Here is an 18765-nt window from a genome sequence, read left to right as displayed (position 1 = left end):
GTGGAGTGCCTAACGTGCCTTATGCTTACGTTTGTGTGTGCTACGTCTTGGTGCCGCTTCATTGCTCGAAGTGGCTTGTGAGACAGTCTGCTATGCTGTTGGCCTCGATGACCTTGGGGTTGTCCTCTGGCCCGTGGAGGCTGTGCTGGCCCCCCCTGGGAGGGAGTGGCCAGTTCCAGAACTGGCACCTCCCCAGTTGTCACAGCCTCAACGGATGCAACGGTCACTGGCAGAGGGGCAGAAGAGCTGGTGCCCTCATCTGGATTGCCCTGAGAGGAGCTCACAGTAACGAGAGGCAGATGCTGCACTGATGTGAGGTCATGTTGGACCTCCCTGCTCACCGCAGATAGATGGGCATCAAGCGGTGACACTTGGTGCCCAGAATATCTCCCACATTGCGAATGACCATCTGTAGCCTTAGCGTTGTAAGGGCTTGCAGGTCAGAGTGTAATCCAATAAGAAGATTCTCAATCCAATTAAAGACCCTGTCCATGAGAGTCACCAATCGCTCAATGGAGGAAGCCTGAAGCTCTGTCCTGAGGTTCATGCCATCAATGACACTCTGCCTGGATTCCTCCAGAGACCAACTGAAGCACACCCTCATGCAACCCTGCCAGATGCTCCCGCGCACCCTGCCTTTTGTCCTGCAGCTGCTGCATTGCTGACATCTCCAGAGGCACATCATTACTGCCAGACTCAGCATGTTCCTAGTCCCCTGAAGTCCCCCAGCTGCTGGCGCCATCGGCACGCTCTGTCCAGTGATTGTGAAGTTCCCTCCCCACTGTGCCCCGGGACACTAGCCAACATCATAATCCCCACCAAAGAGTTAATCGCTGTGCTGGTGCCTGGCTCACTGAAAGTATGTGATGCAAGTTGCAAGTCTTGGCCCTCAGGTGTGGAGGGGGGGCTCCGGACATGTTGGGGGCAGCAATGCGGTGGTGATGCTGAAATTAACAACAAGGATAGTGCATCATTTAGCGTTCAATCAATAACACCTTTCATCCCTTTCCCCCCCAGCCTCATAAGTCACTCCCTCTTCAAGAACCTAAGGAGACAAACATTGGTGGGGTGGTAAATAGTCAAAAGGAGGGCCAAACATTACACGTGCATACAGACAGGCTGGTCAGATGGCCTAAGGAATGCCACATGGAATGTTACGTGGATAAGTGTTCGGTTAAGCACTTGAGCAAGACAAGCAAGGTACGGGAATACATGAGTAATGGGAGGACTATGGGATGTCACGACGATTACAGGGACTTTGCTGGGCAAACTCGTTAAGGTCAGAACAGGATCATAAGGCATTTAAAACAAAAACAGAATTACCTGGAAAAACTCAGCAGGTCTGGCAGCATCGGCGGAGAAGAAAAGAGTTGACGTTTTGAGTCCTCATGACCCTTCAACAGAACTGATTGAATATTAGGAGAGGGGTGAAATATGAGCTGGTTTAAGGTGGGGGGGGGGAGAAGTTGGGGGGGGTGGTGGTATGGTTGTAGGGACAAGCAAGCAGTGATAGGAGCAGATAATCAAAAGATGTCACAGACAGAAGAACAAAGAGGTGTTGAAGGTGGTGATATTATCAAAACGAATGTGCTAATTAAGAATGGATGGCAGGATACTCAAGGTACAGCTCTAGTGGGGGTGGGGTGGAAAGGCTAACAGGGCATAAAAGATATAGATTTAAAAATAATGGAAATAGGTGGGAAAAGCAAAATCTATATAAATTATTGGAAAAAACAAAATGAAGGGGGAAGAAACGGAAAGGGGGTGGGGATGGAGGAGGGAGTTCAAGATCTAAAGTTGTTGAATTCAATATTCAGTCTGGAAGGCTGTAAAGTGCCTAGTCGGAAGATGAGGTGCTGTTCCTCCAGTTTGCGTTGGGCTTCACTGGAACAATGCAGCAAGCCAAGGACAGACATGTGGGCAAGAGAGCAGGGTGGAGTGTTAAAATGGCAAGTGACAGGGAGGTTTGGGTCTTTCTTGCGGACAGACTGCAGGTGTTCTGCAAAGTGGTCGCTCAGTTTACATTTGGTCTCTCCAATGTAGAGGAGACCACATTGGGAGCAATGAATGCAGTAGACTAAGTTAGGGGAAATGCAAGTGAAATGCTGCTTCACTTGAAAGGAATGTTTGGGCCCTTGGACGGTGAGGAGAGAAGAAGTGAAGGGGCAGGTGTTGCATCTTTTGCGTAGGCATGGGGAGGTGCCATAGGTAGGGGTTGAGGAGTAGGGGGTGATGGAGGAGTGGAGCAGGGTGTCCCAGAGGGAATGATCCCTACGGAATGCTGCCGGGGTGGGGGTGAAAGGAAGATGTGTTTGGTGGTAGCATCATGCTGAAATTGGTGGAAATGGCGGAGGATAATCCTTTGAATGCAGAGGCTGGTGGGGTGATAAGTGAGGACAAGGGGGTCCCTATCATGTTTCTGGGAGGGAGGAGAAGGCGTGAGGGCGGATGCGTGGGAGATGGGCCGGACACGGTTGAGGGCCCTGTCAACGACCGTGGGTGGAAAACCTCGGTTAAGGAAGAAGGAGGACACGTCAGAGGAACTGTTTTTGAAGGTAGCATCATCAGAACAGATGCGACGGAGGCGAAGGAACTGAGAGAATGGGATAGAGTCCTTACAGGAAGCGGGGTGTGAGGAGCTGTAGTCGAGGTAGCTGTGGGAGTCGGTAGGCTTGTAATGGATATTGGTGGACAGTCTATCACCAGAAATTGAGACAGAGAGGTCAAGGAAGGGAAGGGAAGTGTCAGAGATGGACCATGTGAAAATGATGGAGGGGTGGAGATTGGAAGCAAAATTAATAAATTTTTCCAGGTCCCAACGAGAGCATGAAGCAGCACTGAAGTAATCATCGATGTACTGTAGAAAGAGTTGTGGGAGGGGGCCAGAGTAGGACTGGAACAAGGAATGTTCCACTTACCCCATAAAGAGACAGAAATAGCTGGGGCCCATGCGGGTACCCATAGCCACACCTTTTATTTGGAGGAAGTGAGAGGACTTAAAGGAAAAATTGTTCAGTGTGAGAACAAGTTCAGCCAGACGAAGGAAAGTAGTGGTGGATGGGGATTGTTCGGGCCCCTGTTCAAGGAAAAAGCTAAGGGCCCTCAGACCATCCTGGTGGGGGATGGAGGTGTAGAGGGATTGGATGTCCATGGTGAAGAGGAAGCGGTTGGGGCCAGGGAACTGGAAATTGTTGATGTGACGTAAGGTGTCAGAGGAATCACGGATGTAGGTGGGAAGGGACTGGACAAGGGGAGAGAGAAGGGAGTCAAAATAACGAGAAATGAGTTCTGTGGGGCAGGAACAGGCTGACATGATCGGTCTACCGGGACAGTTCTCTTTGTGGATTTTGGGTAGGAGGTAGAAGCGGGGCATCCGAGGTTGGGCGACTATCAGCTTGGATACACAGCTTTTTTGCGTTTAACAAGGTTAAAGCCAGACTTGCCTTTATTAGCCAAGGAATAGAACATAGGAAAAGGGAGCTCATGTTGCAAGTGCAGAAAACGCTGTCGAGGCCACAGCTACACTTCTGCGTTCAGTTGTGAACTGAGCTTCCTGGGAGGGATGGCATTGGAGTGGAGAGAATGCAGAGGTTCCTGACCTGGATGCATGCTGGCCTGGAGAGTTGGAGTTATGAGGAAGCATTGCATAGACTTGTGACATTTGCCGTGGAGCACAGGAGATTGACAGGCCACATTACTGACCTTCATACCAGGTGGATAGAAGGCAACATTTCCCCTTGGCGCTGGGATGACTAACATGGTGGCATTTATTTAAGTTGAGTTCCATGAGGTTGACGGGTGAGGTGCTGAGAGCCTTTTGGACAGAGTAATGTGGGATGCACTGGCTGAAAAGGTGGTGGAGGTATAAACCCTTCTAAGATGCAATAAGTCTTTGGATGTGCAGCAGCGATGCCTTGGCATGTTAGGCCATGGGGATAGTGGTCACAAATGTGACAAGGCGACTTTGGAAGGTGCTGGAGACGCGCATCCTCAAGGGGCCAAGGGACCTTTGTGTATGGCCCACACGTCTGACTGTATCAGTCTGTGAATGAGCAGTGTTGCTGGTTTAACGATTGCAGCAATTATCGGTGCTCTGGATGATGGGCAGATAGAATGGATGGGACTGTGGGCCTCAAGTACCTGGCCACTACACCCCAGGCTCACCAACACCTGCCAACATGACCGCCTGCTTCCTCCCCAGGTCCATGGCCTGCTTCTCATACGTGGTGCCCACCACCATTCCGCTGCCGCTCCCACATATTGTTCTCAGTTTTTGCCTGCAGAACATTGAAGAGCATTTATTGGGGCTGATCGCTCATGTACTCTGCACGCGCACGCCGCAGCCCAACCACAGTGGCCCACCTGAGGCCTCCAGCGGCTCATGTCCATAATACTGGTGATCAGTCCAGAAGATAGTACAGCTGCTCCCAACCCCCTCCCCCAATGGACACCTTGGACACATTCGGCGTCCATCACTTTGAATAACACACAGGTCTTAGCACCCGTGGCAAGGAAGCGTAACTAGATGCAGCGCCGAGGCCAGCAGATGGCTCTTGGCCATGACACCTTGAGGCTCCCTTTCCACCATCTCATCACCATCAATTAGACATGTGTTGGAGTTCTGAGTATGTGCCTAGCTGCCTCCCCTGCAGGTTGCCCGCAGACTACTCAAATGTGACAAACACCAACATATGCTGCAGGGAGAACCCATCTTGTCCTCAACCACTAAGGCTGATGTAAGCATGGTCACTATCTGTTTGCCCATCCAGCATGCGCCAAATGCCCAATGCAGTAATGACTAAGACGTTAGGTGGGGGGGGCGGGGAAGGCCTTAAAGGCTAAGGCTACCTGCTGGGTAAAATGGCCAAGCCTGTCATGGTACTCACCCTTACAGAGCGCAGCAAATCATTGAAGCACTTGCGGCACTGGGTTCCTGTGTGCCGCACAGCGTCATGAGAGCTAACAGCCTCTGCCACCTCCTGCCATGCCTGCCTGGTGATGTGTGGTGCCCTCCTCCTCCCATCCTCTGGAAACAAGACCTCCCGATGATTGGACACCTCTTTGAGGAGGACAGCAAGGCAGGCATCTGAGAACAGAGGGACACAGTGGCCTGCCGCTGGCCTACCCTGCAGCCTGCCCCCCTCCTCCTCCTCTGCCCTCACCTCTTGTGCTGCCCGCTGACTGGCCATGGTGAACAGCCTAAAGGAGGCTGCCTGGCCGTTCCTTATACAGACTGCCGGTTCCCCATTGGAACCGGCGGTCTGAACACGCCCGCCGCCGATTTAATTTTCCCGATGAACACGAGAGTCGGAACCCTGCTGGGCGGGCCTTTATTGGCCCACCCACACAAAATGGTGATGTGGCCTATTTTGGTGTCGAGGATCGGCTGTCCGCCTGCCACCGAATCGGTCGGGCCTGCACGCCCGTCAAACGCAAAATTCTGCCCTGTGTTTATTGAGACAGTCCTTAACTGTAAAGGGAAACTGAGAAAGGAAGCTGAGTGTCTCAGTCGCTAAGGAAATTAAGACTGAAACTTAGAACTGGAAACCAACATTTCAGGTTGAAACTATAAATAAAGGGAGAGAGTCATCAGTACTCAGAAGTTGATGCATCCAGTGGTTTAGTGCAGGCAGACTGAGGACGACAGATGCAAGATCCAGAAGCTGAGAATAAGCAAATATATAGTTGCTGATGCTGTTTCTGTTACTTGAGGAAAACATTCATGGATCTACACCATCCAGACCATCATTAGTAGAATTGAGGAGGTTCTGCAAACATGTGGCATTTTTGGTGAAGACCATACACCTGGAACTCAGATTGGTTGTGCACCGCAGTTGGCTGATAATCAAGTTATCTCCTAGAAGGAGAGGAACTGAAATCCTTCATGAGGAAGACAGAGTTTTGAAGGATTTTGTGACTGCAATTGATGACCTATATGCTGAGTAGACTGCTGAGCCAATTTGTAAGATGTGTCTTAGTTGTATCTGCCATTTAACATATAATTTATAATCAACTGCAATTTACAGTTAATTCAGGTTTAACTTTTGTTGATTCTGTATTTTAGAGTATAGGTTGTTACCTAAGATAAAATTTAGTGTTTGCTTTGTTGGACTCATGTGCAGTAAAAAATCTTCTGTTTTAAGCTGTGGAATTTTGTGGCTTCATTCTTTTAGCAAATAATTGGGTTTTTGGACTTCTTTTTAAAAAAAAGGAAGTTACTATTCTCTACTGAGATCGTAACAACAGTGTGTGGAACAGATTGACTAAAATGTCATCTAGATTCACTCAGTAGTGAGGATCGGTGTAAGATCAGGAAGTTCAGAAGTTCTACTTTGTTTTAGTTTAGGGACGACAACACATTGAGGTCACTAAAAAGTGTAGTGATACCATGCAAAATTACTGGAGTAAAGTACATTATTAGTACTGATGTAGTTTCTAGTGAAATACCTTTAAGTAAGCCTTCCATGAAAAAGATTAAAATGAACCTTGGCATGGATCATGATAAAGTAATTGTTTTTGGAAAGTTGGTGGATCTTCAGTTTACCCAATCAGGGCATTATTGTACCCCCTTAACAGAACCTTTTGTTTCCAATCAAAATGGTAGAGAAGTATTAATGGCATCAGGTGATAACAATCTGCGGGGAAAAAAGCAAATTGTATTAAGGCTGCACAGGCAATTTGGCCACCCTTCCTGTCAAAGTTTAAAAATCCTGCTAAAAGATGCAGGTGTGGTTTATAAGGAAGGTACAGGACCCATTGAAGAGATTAGTACAAAAAGTGAAATATGTAAAAGGTATTGCAAGATGTCACCACGTCCTATTATAAGCCTTCTATTAGCATGTGACTTTAAAGAGGTATTTTCCATGGATCTAAAGGTATGGGACAAAGAAATATTTTAATTTTACACTTTATAGACATGGCAACCAGGTTTTGCCTTTCAACATTAATATTTGGCAAGGGCAAAAGGCTGATTGTAGATAAAGTCATTGAGAAATAGATGGGGACTGGACTTGGGGCTCCAGCTAAGCTTCTGATTGATAATGGAGAGGAATTTGCCAATGACGAGTTTAGAGACATGTGTGTAAACATGAAAATTATGATCATGAATAACACAGCTGAAAGTCCTCTCAGCAATGGACTCTGAAAGGAATCAGGCAGTGATTGCTGTATAAAATTCGTATAAAATCTTATGCTGTATAAAATCTTAGTAGATCAACCAGGCTGCAAGTTGTCAACTGCACTGACACGAGTGGTTCATGCAAAGAATTCACTTAAGTTGATTGGAGAGTATAATCCCTATCAATTGGTCTATGGGAAGAATCCCAAATTACTTTCCGTGCTGGATGATAGTCTTGCTGCCCTAGAGGGGAGTACGATTAGTTCCGCTTCCTCTGCACATTTGAATGCTTTACATGCAGGGAGAAGGGCTTTTATCAAGGCTAAGATCTCAGAGAAAATTCGGTGAGCTCTAAGGCTTCTGATAAGAATGTCTCAGATAGACTTCTGGAGATATGGTGTATTACAAAAGACAGGGTCATAAGAATGGAAAGGTCCTGGTAAGGTAATGAGGCATGATGGTAAGACAAAGGTTATCCAACATGTTTGTCAAATGATTAAGGTTTATTCCTCATGGTGTTATGACACAGCAGTTGGTAAAGGCTGAGTTGTTTAAATCCCAGAGAGAAACTTTAACAACTGTCGTAACCTCTATGTTCAATCGGTATATTTGAGACGCAGCACTGAATTCAGGAATAAAACCACCAAGCCTCGAGTTTTTTTTTATCTAAAACCAAATTAAACATTTATTAATTTAACAACAAATTTAAACACACATGCCTTCAAATTACTACCATAATAACTTATAAACAAATCCCCAAATTAATCACTCCCAGCAAATCTTCACCAAGGCAACAATAACGCATAGAATTTAAACAGACATCAGGCAAAGCACATTTGACCTTATAAATTCAAAATGAGGTTCCTTCCAATTTGGTTTCTTTTCACCGTTGTAGGCTTACAGGCTGGTTAGATCTTAGATGTCTCTGACCCACACACATAAGCTCCTAAACCTAGCTTCCTCTTTGAATGATAATTTTCCATTATCTTACTAGATTCTTTTTAAATTTTATCTCTCCTAACAATAATCATTTCATTCCACCAATTTATTAGTAATATAAACACATTGCTTGGTGTCTCCCAGTTGGGTGCAAGATTTTACCCATTCTTTTAATGGTTTATTCAACAAATACAAATTACATTTTTATTCCCTACATTTATCTAATTAACATCTCAAACTACTATGCATCAAAGCACCCAGACTAGCTGCCTTTAATTCAATTAAGAGACACACAAACACATACCTAGACACAGTCCCTACTACAATTCCAATTTAACAATAATTTCCAATAACATTATAGACATTAATATCTCTTCATGACAATGGTTAATCAGGATTGATTACAAACTCTCAGAATCTGAGTAGCTGTTAGAGGGTGATGAGGCACCCTGTACCTCAAATACTCATGTGTTTTGCAGCCACAGTCCGGAGGCACAAAATACAATAGATCACAAGTTGGATAGTGGTAGGCTGACTGATCAAAATGCCCAGGACATGACTATCACACCCACAAGCCATTGCCTAAAGTAGGGACGTGAGTGACATATAAAGGATCCAGTGAATAGAAGGATGCAACTTTATGGGGCATTCAGGAAAAGCTACTGACAAGTTTAAATATTGATTAAATGTTCAAGATGATGGCCAAGATGTGAGATCCATGGGCTGACAGAATGGGGTGAAAGAATGGAAAACAAGAAAATGCAAAGCAAGTTTGAATAGTGGATCATAAGGTAACTCTTGTATTAGAAAACTATCTCATCATGGAGAAGGAGCCTTCAAGTATGCAAGAAGGAGTTCAAAGAGTAGTAACCCTGATAGATGTTGAAATGCTGGTAGAGGCCACAGCTCAAAGATTACGCAATGAAAGAAAGGCCACAGAACCATCTCTAGACAGGACTAGAATCAGAGTCTTCATGAATTTGTGGAATTTAGTGGTTGCCAATAGACTAGGTGATAGACTAATAAGAGAGACAAAGCAAAATAAATTAGATAGTTAAAAGGGATTTGGAGCTTATTCTGAAGTATGAGAAAAGGGACAGATGGATTTGTATGGAATAGCTTCTTGCAGCTGGGGCTTAGAAGGCTAAAGTGGAGCTAATTACTCAGGTTTTGTAGAGCAACTGGGTGATACAGATGTGAGAGTGGGCTATGTTTGCAGTGGGAAAAATAATCCTGAAAGTCTTTTTAGCTCTTTTACCCATATACTTTTGGAAGTGTAAATCAATTGACACAAAAGCCATGTTTCTGCAGGGTCAAACATTTCAGAGAAGTGCTTCTAAAGCCACTAAAGAGGAAAGTGATGCAGAAAGGAAACTATGGAAACTAAACAAATGCATTTATGACCTGAACAATGCCTTGAGGATGCGATGTTTTTCAATGAAAGCTGTTTTGCTGAAAGTAGGCTATGTTCAACTAAAAGAAGATCGCACAATGTTTTATTGGTATAAAAAAAGGGAAATGCATGTTGATGATTTCTTATTGGGTAGCACTGTGGAATTTGAGAAATGTGTTCATAGTAAGGTTAAAATGGAATTTAAGATTGGCAAACAGGCTCCGGGTCTTTCAAATATATTGGTTTTCACATTAAGGAGGAAAGGTCTTGAATAACCTTGAAGTTGAATCAGAAACCCTACTAAGAGAGTGTTACTCCTCTTCCGGTTAATCATGCTATGTCATCACAGAAAGATGATGTCACATCTAAAGAAGAAACAGAGCAGTTATGAAGCTTGAATAGTCAGTTGAATTGGATATGTACCCAGATAAGACCGGATGCTAGTTTTGATGTATTGGAACTAAGTGCTACAATGAAACACCCTAAAGCAGAGAATGTTTTAAGGGCTAACAAAACAATTTTAAAAAATAAATATGGAGAAATGCAAACTTAGGTTTCCATCCTTGTGTGACCCAAAGAACATGAAATTAATTATTATTAGTGATGCCTCTCATGCCATTCTTGCTGATGGGTATTTGAGTGTAAATGGTTTCATAATATTTTTAGTGAGTGAAATTGGAAAATATTGCCCTTTAGCACCCAAAGCCTTCCTGACACACCAAAAGGCCACAAAAAAATTGTGGGGTCAAGAAAAGAGAGGAAAATTGATTTTCCAGCAAAAAGATCTAGGTTCAACATTTGGCGACCTGATTCACACCTCCATTCAGAGATGAAATTCCAGCCCTTGGACTCTGTTGTGATGCAGGAACCTCAGCTATTATGTATTGCTCTGAGTAAAACTAACACATGCTCCACTACAGGCAACCATTATTGAACTGATTTTATTTACACCTCCAAATCAGAGAGAGCAGCAGAGAGGGCAAATTGCAAAATACTCCGATCTTGCAATATTTTCCACTCATTCCCCCTTACAAAAATAGCTTTACATTAAAATGTAATATGGTTCAGGTATCTAAGTTCCCAGCCTAAGCTAATATCACCAATAAAATGAAAATTTAATGTGTTGGATTGCATATTTGTTTTACTGTAATCACATTCAAAACATAAATGACCGATACTGCCAGAGTAATTTACATATAAAATAATAATTGTTTTTCCTTAACACCAGTATGTGTTTAACAAAAATATCATTATTTGACAAGAAGTAATGAAAAGAATAAACTACTTCTTCAAAGAACTCTACGAAATTTGTCAATCATGGCCCGTTTCACAAAACCATGTTGACTCTGTGGTTGTATTATGATTTTCTAAAACTTCAGTGATTACATGAATAATGGATTCCAATGTTTTCCCAATGACAGATATTAGGTTAACTGGCCTATAGTTTCCTGATTTCTTTCCTCCTCCTTTCTTGAATAGAGATATTACATTAGTGGTTTTCCACTTCACTGTGAAAATTCAAGGAAATTTTTACTCATTCATGGGATTTGGGCATCGCTGGCGAGGCCAGCATTTATTGCCCATTCCTAATGGCCCCTGAGAAGGTGGTGGTGAGCTACCTTCTTGAAGCACTGCAGTCCATGCGTTGCAGTTATACCCAAAGTGCTGTGAGAAAGGAAGTTCCAGGACTTTGACCACATGACAGTGAAGAAACGGCAATATGATCCCAAATAAAGATGGTCTGTGGCTTGGATGGGGAATTGGCAGATGGTGGTGATCCCATGCATCTGGTGCCCTTGTCCTTCTAGGTGTAGAGGTCACAGGTTTGGAAGGTGCTATCGAAGGAGCTTTATAGATGGTACACACTGCTGCCACTGTGTGTCAGTGATGGAGGGAGTTAATGTTGAAGGCTGTGAATGGGGCACCAATCAGGTGGGCTGCTTTGTCCTGGATCATATCAAGCTTCTTCAGCATTGTTAAAGCTGCACTCATCCAGGGAAGTGAGAGTATTCCATCACCCTGCTGACTTGTACTTTGCTGATGATGGACAGTCTTTGGGGAGTGAGGATTTAACTTACTTGTCACAGAATTCCTAGTCTTTGACCTGCTCTTGTAGACACAGTATTTATACAGCTAGCCCAGTTCAGTTTCTGGTCAATGGTAACCCCACAGGATGTTAACAGTGGGGGATTCAGTGATGGTAATGCAATTGAATTTCAAGGGGCAATGGTTTGGTTCTCTCTTGTTTGAGATGGTCATTGTCTGGCACTTGTGTGGCACATATGATACTTGTCACTTTTCAGCCCAAGCCTGAATATTGTCCAGGTCTTGCTGCATATGGACATGGACTGCTTCTGTATCAGAGCAGTCGTGAATGGTACTGAACATTGTGCAATCATCAGCGAACATCCCCATTTCTAACCTTATGATAGAGGGAAAGGTCATTGATGAAGCGGCTGAAGGTGGTTGGGCCTAGGACACTACCCTGAGGAACTCATGCAATGATTTCCTGGGATTGAGATGATTGGCCCCCAACAACCATAACCATCTTCCTTTGTGCTAGGTATGATTCCAACTTTTTTTCCCCTCATTCCCATTGACTTCAGTTTTGCTAGGGCTCCTTGATGCCACACTTGGTCAAATGCTGCCTTGATGTCAGGGATAGTCACTCTCCCCTCACCTCAGGAGTTCAGCTCTTTTGTCCATGTGGTTGGGGTGGGGTGAGGAGCATAATTGGTTGCGTTGGATTTGTCTGATTTTTGTGTACAAGACATACCTGGGCATTTTTCCACATTGCCAGGTAGATACCAGTGTTGTAGCTGTGATGGAACAGCTTGGCTAGAGGTGCGGATAGTTTTGGAGCATGCATCTTCAGTGCTATTGCTGGAATATTGTCAGGGCTTTGCAGTATTCAGTGTGTTCAGCCTTTCCTTGATATCATGTGGAGTGAATTGAATTGACGGAAGACTGGCATCCATGATGCTGGGGACCTCAGGAGGAGGCCGAGATGGATCATCCACTCGGCACTTCTGATTGAAGATAGTTGCAAATGCTTCAGCCTTATCTTTTGCACTGATGTGTTGGGCTGTCCCATCATTGAGAATGGGGCTATTGTGGAGCCTGGCTCCTCCAGTTAGTTGTTTAGTTGTCCACCACCATTCACCACTGGATATGGCAGGACTGCAGATCTTAGGTCTGATCCATTGGTTGTGGGGTCAATTAGTTCTGTCTATTGCATGCTGCTTCCACTGTTTGGCATACAACTAGTCCTCTGTTGTAGCTTCATCGGGTTGACAACTCATTTTTAGGTATGCCTGGTGCTGCTCCTGGTATGCCCTCCTTCACTCTTCATTGAACCAGGGTTGATTTAGGGAATTTTGGAAGACTACAACCAATGCATCCATTATCACTGCAGCCACTCCTTTTGAGAACACACCATGCAGGCCATCAGGTCCAGGGAACTTGTCAGCCTTGAGTTCCAGTAGTTTTCCTAGCACTTATTCTCACATGATAGTGGTTGCTTTTAAGTTCTTGCTCTCTTCTCCTACAAGGAGGAAAGGAAGAGAACTATGAGCGAGAGTAATGGGATGTGTTGAATGGATGCATGCAGAGTATTAGTTGAGTGTGACTAGGAGGTAGATGCACAACATTGTATAGGGATGAGTGTTAGTGTCAGTGGTGGATGGTGATGGGAATGTGAGGACATGCGTAGAGAGAGAGAGGAATGGATGTAACTGCAAGGTAAATTGGTGTGAGATGATGAGCTTGGGTGGGCTTGAGATGGCAGAGTGAAGGTGTTGGGGTGAATCTGCACATCAGGATGCAGCTGAATGTGTCATGTGTCACCTTTCTTGCCTTGCTTAGGTCATCAAACCACTTTCAGCATTGAATCTTCCCATATAGCATCACGCTCCTGCTGATGGCCTTCTCCGCTACCTCCAGTCACACCTTCTTTGTTTCAGCAGCTGGCTCCTTCTTCCATCATCAGGGAACACTATCTCCCAGTAGGTATTTACAGCCCCTAGTATCACAACTAAAAAGAGGCACAGATTTTGTACGATTGGAATCCATTCTGCCGATTCCTTCTGTTGTGCTCCCAACTCCAAATTCCATCAAATTTTATGTTTTAAACACTGGAATTATAAATGACTGATGAGGGACATCATCACACCCAGTGGTTGTAATTGGCTGGGAAAGCTGGAAATGTTACTATATTGCAAGGGTTCAGTTAAAAAGCCACTCACAGAGGGTTGCACATATTCCCGGGTTTCCTGTGCACTATTGGACCACACGGTCTTGCTGTCTCCAAAACTTAAATCTAGCACAGGGAGCAAGATGACAAATTGAAGCTATTGTATCAGGTGTCTATGTTTTGGGATCACTATCTCATATCCAGTAATGAAAAACACTTACAAATTGGAGGGGAAACACAGATTCTGATTGAAATATTTTCAAGGTAAGTAGAAAGCTTAAGTTGGCTTTGGAATGCTGCTTTGGGTTGCATTAGATTGCTTCAGTTGGAGTTTGGTGAGAGAGGGACTTTTAAGGATAAATTTCTATCTAAAGTCTAATCTTTCTTTAATTTAGCAATGAATTATAAGTTGCTCTTTTGGTTGGGAGAAGATGAGTTTTAGTCCAACTTTAAAACAGGGGTTATAAGGCTCTGCTTGTAGCTGCAGCTAGTGTATTTGTTAACTGTCTTAAACAGATTTTCAGAAGCTAGATTCAGACAGCATAAATGCAGGACATTTACAGTGCTGCTTTTATCTGCTCTGGGTGTGATGCTTTGGGCTGTATTAGAGTGCTTCAGTTAGAGTTTGGTGAGAAAGGGAGTTTGCTGAAGAGGGAAGGAGGTGATACTTTCATTTTTTACCTTTCCTCAATAAGAAGATTGGCGGCCTTGGTAAATAGGATCTGGTAAGTAATTCTTCTGTCCTAAATATTCTCTAAACTAGAGAAAGTAAAAGTAAAGGGAATAATTTAAGGGTAAGTCATGGCAGGGAAGCTCTTCCAAGTGGAATGCTCCTCCTGTGCAATATGGGAAGCCAGGGACACTTCCAGTGTCCAGGGTGATCATGTATGCAGGAGTAGTCTCCAGCTGTAGCTACTTGAAATGTATGTTTTGGACCTGGAACTGCAGCTGGAGTCACTGTGGAGAATCCACAAGGATGAGATCTTCGTGGATAGCACATACAGTGAGGTGGTCACATCACAGGTAAAAAGTGCACAGGCAAAAGGGAATGGGTGACCGCCAGACAGAGTAAAAGCATTAGGCAGGTAGTGCAGGAGTCCCCTGGGTCAATCTCCCTCTCCAGCAGATTATCCATTTTGGATACTGCTGGGGGAGATGGTTTCTCAGGGGAATGCAGCAAGAGCTAAGTCTGTGGCACCATGAGTGGCTCAGTTGCACAGAGGATAGGGGGAAGAAAGAGTGGGAGGGCAATAGTGATGGGAGATTCTATCGTAAAAGGAGCTGATGGAGGTTTCTGCAGCTGCAGACTTGACACCAGGATGGTATGTTGTCTCCCTGGTGCCAGGATCAAGGATGCCACTGAGTGGCTGCAGGACATTCTGAAGGGGGAGGGTGAACAGCCAGAAGTGTAGTCCATATCGGTACCAACGACATAGGTAAAAAGAGTGATGAGGTCCTGAAAGAAGAATATAGGGAGCTAGGAAATAAATGAAAAAGCAGCATCTCAAATGTAGTAATCTCAGGATTGCTCCCAGTGTCATGTGCTAGTGAGATCAGGAATAGGAGAATAGACCAGATGACTGCGTGGCTGGAGAGATGGCGTAGGAGTGAGGGATTTAGATTCCTGAGGCATTGAGACCAATTCTGGGGAAGATGGGACTTGTACTAATTGGGAAGATTGCATTCCAGCAGGACCAGAACTAATATCCTCACAGGGGTACTCACTAGTACTGTTGGGGTAGAGTTTAAACTAGATTGTCAGGGGGATGGGAACAGGGAGACACAAGAAAGCAAAACAAAGATAGGAATGAAAGACAGAAATGTAGGAAGCAAAAGTGGAAGACAGAGGAAACAAGGGCTAGCAGCAAATTGGGCCGTAGTACAACAAATGATGTGTTAAAATGTTAAAAAAGGCAAGCCTAAAGGCACTGTATTTGAATGCACAGAGCATTCATAATAAGGTAGATGAATTAACCACACAAATAGATGTAAATGGGTACAATATGATTGTGATTACGGAGACTTGGCTGAAGGATGTCCAAGGCTGGGAACAGAATATCCAAGGGTATTTGATATTTAGGATGGACAGGCAAAAAAAGTAAAGGAGGTGGCATGGCTTTGTTAGTTAAGGATGAAATCAGTGCGACAGTGGGAGAGGATTTTGGCTCAGAAAATTTAGAGATAGAATCAGCCTGAGTGGAGTTAAGAAACAACAAGGGGCAGCATATATTAGTGGGAGTTGTCTATAGGCCCCAAAACAATAGTGATAAGGTAGGGGATGGCATTAAACAGGAAAATAGAGGTGCATGTAACAAAGGTACTACAGTAATCATGGGTGACTTTAATTTGCATATAATCTGAGCAAACCAAATTAGCAATAATACCATGGCTGATAAATTCCTGGGATATGTATGAGACATTTTTTTAGACCAATATGTCAAGGGACCAACTAGGGAACAGGCTTTCCTAGAATTCATGCAACGAGAAAGTGTGAATTAATAATCTTGTTGTGCGGGGTCCTTTTTGGAACAGTGACCATAGCATGATAGAATTCTTCATTTGGATGGAAAATGAAGTAGTCCAACCTGAAACCCAGGGTCCTAAATCTTAACAAAGAAAACTACAAAGCTATGAGGTGTGAGTTGACTAAGATATTTTGGCGAACTTCATTAAAAGGCGTGACAGTGGATAGACAATGACTAATATTTAAGGAATGAATGTATGCATTGCAACAGTTATACATTCCTTTCTGGCACAAAAATACAACAGGAAAAGTGGCACAACCATGGCTAACAAAAGGAATTAAGGATAGTATTAGATCCAAAAAGGAGTTGTACAAAGTTGTTTGAAAAAGTAGCAAGTCTGAGGATTGGGAGCAGTTTAGAATTCAGCATAGGAGGACGAAGAGATTGATTAAGAGGGGAAAATAGAATATGAGAGTAAACTTGCAAGGAACATAAAAGTGGACTGTAAAAGCTTCTAAATGTACGTAAAAAGAAAAAGATTAGTGAAGACAAATGTAGGTCCCTTACAGTCTGAAACGGGAGAATTTATAACAGAGAACAAGGAAATGACAGAGCAATTAAACAACTACTTTAGTTCTGTCTTCATGGAGAAAAACACAAATAACTTCCCAGAAATACTGGGGAACCAATCGTCTAATAAGAAGGAGGAATTGAAGGAAATTAGTATTACTAAAACAATAGTGCTGGAGAAATTAATGGGACTGAAAACCGATAAATCCCCAGGGCCTGAGAATCTACATCCCAGGGTTCTAAATCATGGAAATAGTGGATGCGTCAGTTGTCATCTTCCAAAATTCTGCCGACTCTGGAAGAGTCCAGGCAGATTGGAGGGTAGCAAATGTAATCCTACTACTTAAAAAAGGAAGGAGGGAGAAAACAGCAAATTATAAGCCGGTTAGCCTAATATCAGTAGTAGAGAAAATGATAGAGTCTATTATAAAGGGTGCGATAACAGGACACCTGGAAAATATCAACAGGATTAGACAAAGTCAGCATGGGTTTATGAAAGGGAAATCACGTTTGACAAACCTACTGGAGTTTTTTGAAGACGTAACTAGCAAAATAGATAAGGGATGACCAGTGGATGTGGTATATTTGGATTTTCAGAAAGCTTTTGATAAAGTCCCACATGAGAGATTAGTGTGTAAAACTAAAGCACATGGGATTGGGGGTAATATATTGGCATGGATTGAGAATTGGTTAACAGACAGGAAACAGATAGTAGGAATAAATGAGTCTTTTTCGGAGTGGCAGGTGACGTGGGTACCCGCAGGGATCAGTGCTTGGGCCCCAGCTATTCACAACATATATCAATGATTTGGATGAGGGAACCAAATGTAATATTTCCAAGTTTGTTGATGACACGAAACTTGGTGGGAAGTGAGTGATGGGGGTGGTGAGGAGGGTGTTAAGAAGCTTCAAGGCGATTTAGACAGGTTGAATAAGTGGGCAAATACATGGCAGATGCAGTATAATGTGGATAAGTGAGAAGTTATCCACTTCGGTAGGAGAAACAGAATGGTAAAGTATTATTTAAACCGTGATAGATTGGAAAATATTGAGATACAAAGGGATCTGGGTGTCCTTGTACACCAATCACTGAAAGCAAGCATGCAGGTGCAAGCAATTAAGAAGGCAAATGGTATGTTGGCCTTCATTGTGAGAGAACTTGAGTACAGGAGCCAAGGATGTCTTACTGCAACAAAAACAAAAATACCTGGAAAAACTCAGCAGGTCCGACAGCATCTGCGGAGAGGGATACAGTTGACGTTTCGAGTCCATATGACCCTCCTTCAGAACTAAAAAGTATAGAAATGAGATGAAATATAAGCTGGTAGAGGGGGCTAGGAGGGACAGGTAGAGCTCAATAGGGGACCAGTTTGCGTTGAGCTTCACTGGAGGAACAGCACCTCATCTTCCGACTAGGCACTTTACAGTCTTCCGGACTTAATATTGAGTTCAACAATTTCAGATCATGAACTCTCTCCTCCATCCCCACCCCCTTTCTGATCCCCCTTTTTCCAATAATTTATACTTCGTTATTACAAATATATTTTTCTCTTCCCACCTGTTTTTAAATTTATTTCAATCTATTGTTTCATCTTCACCTTCGAGCCCATTTCAATCCCTTCCCCCCACCCTATCCCCACTAGGGCCATCCGCCACTAGCTTGTCCTGCTTACTACCCTTAATGTCCCCATTAGCATATCCTTTAGATAATATCACCACCGTCAACACCCCTTTGTCTTTTTCTCTTTGACATCTTTGGCAGTCTCTTCTTGGCCTCCACCTATCACTGGCCCCCTATCGAGCTCTACCTGTCCCTCCCACCCCCCCACCCCCACCAGCTTATATTTTATCTCATTTCTATATTTTTAAATTCTGATGAAGGGTCATACAGACTCTAAACGTCAACTGTATCCCTCTCCGCAGATGCTGTCAGACCTGCTGAGTTTTTCCAAGTATTTTTGTTTTTGTTCTAGATTTCCAGCATCTGCAGTATTTTGCTTTTATCTTAATGTCTTACTGCAGCTGTACAGGGCATTGGTGAGACCACACCCGGAGTATTGTGTGAAGTTTTGGTCTCCTAACCTCAGAA

This window comes from Carcharodon carcharias, chromosome 6 (assembly GCF_017639515.1).
Source record: "Carcharodon carcharias isolate sCarCar2 chromosome 6, sCarCar2.pri, whole genome shotgun sequence".
Taxonomy (NCBI): Eukaryota; Metazoa; Chordata; class Chondrichthyes; order Lamniformes; family Lamnidae; genus Carcharodon; species Carcharodon carcharias.
Note: the sequence above shows the minus strand (reverse complement) of the source record.